The sequence below is a fragment of the Solanum tuberosum genome, unplaced genomic scaffold (assembly GCF_000226075.1).
Source record: "Solanum tuberosum cultivar DM 1-3 516 R44 unplaced genomic scaffold, SolTub_3.0 scf00045, whole genome shotgun sequence".
Taxonomy (NCBI): domain Eukaryota; kingdom Viridiplantae; phylum Streptophyta; class Magnoliopsida; order Solanales; family Solanaceae; genus Solanum; species Solanum tuberosum.
The window spans coordinates 1,168,584-1,170,277 of NW_006238972.1; positions in this window are offsets into that span (position 1 = coordinate 1,168,584).

Here is a 1,694-nt window from a genome sequence, read left to right on the forward strand (position 1 = left end):
GAAATCTCGTCGTTGATATTATTTTTAGGAGGGGCTGCTCCTTTAATAACCCATTCTTGTGGGAAATCAATTTCTTCCCACTTAATCGGTTTTCGAGTGACAACCTTAGATTTTCCAAAATTAGTTTCTATAAGAATAGTTTCATTTTTAAAATCAATCATTTTACACATAGGATTCAAAGTGTGTAAAAGTTTATAATAAATTCTATAACAAATAAAAACAACTTCAGTATAAGATTTTATGATATTTGACTAATGTTCAATAATGTAGTTAAAAATAAATCTAAAAGCCAGATTCCCTGGCAGCGGCGCCAAAATTTGATACGCTCAAATTACACCTCCTTACAGAAGTATAAGCGATCGTTATCAAGTAAAGAACCCAAATTGTAGGTTGGGATCGATCCCACGAGGAAAATTGTTTAGACTTTACTTTAACCAACAATTATATTCAATTAGTCAATTATTTCTAGAAACAGGTAATTAAAGAGGGGGTTGTGTTTGTGTAAAACAAATAGTAAGAACTTAATAAGTAATCAATAATCAAACTTAACTTTGGTTGTTATCAAGATAAGAGAAATAACTAGGGTGTACGTTTTCCCCACAATCTCATAACGCAGTAATCCTAATCATAGCAATCCTTTTCTAGTGTATTACATGCAAAGTGATAAGTTAGGTATCTCTAAATCCTTGGTCCGGCATCTAGAGAATTTCACCCCGCACCTTGGTCCGGCTACGTGTGTATAATTTACTAACCTTACCTTTAACTCATATTAGACATCATAATCGATGTGTGGCGTAGTTATTACTTCGCACCAATCGACACTAGCCTATTAGATAGTATCACACTAAATCTATGTTGATAATTCTTTTCTTGTTAATTACCTCCTTGGTCCGGCAAGTAGTAACAAGGCGAGTTCTAACGTTGGCCACCATTAAAAAGACTTCTAAACGAAAGAATTATCAATGCATGCAAAATACTAGTCAAGAATTGCTATTTACTATTCATACTTTGTTAATCGATCATGGTTCCCACAACCCTAGTTGTGGATTTAGTTACTCATATTGGCAAGCACACAATTATTAATTGTAGATAAAGAAATCATGAACTTACGTAAAGAGAATAACAAACCCAAAAATTTAACTTGAATTGCAAAGCCAAAATCTTCAAACCGAACTTGGGAAATCAATAATTGCTAAAGTTGCAACCTAATCTCCAAAGTTACAAAGTAAAAATAGAATAATAGTGTCTAACCCCTAAAGACGAGGTTTACATGTCCTATTTATAAAAAACAAATCCTAAATAAAAAAGGAAACAAATTAAGGAAAGTTTTGTTCAGGTACGCGTCTTCGATCCACGAGACTGACTTACGGACCATCGATGGATCTACGGTCCGTAAGTCCCTTCCATCACTCGGGACTTAGAAAATATTTAAGAATCCAAAAATCAGCTTCTCTGAAGCAAACGACAGACCAGCAGTACGGACCGTAGATCGACCTACGGTCCGTCAATCCCTTCCGTAGCTCCATACTTAGCATCTTCAAAAATCAGGTACTGGAACCCTCGCAGTATCACTCTACGGATCAACAGTACGGTCCGTAGATCAATCTACGAACCGTTAGTATACGCCGTGGTTTCACACTTAGTCAGATTTCCCTGATTTGTCCTCTATGCCTTGCCTGCTGATCTACGGTCAT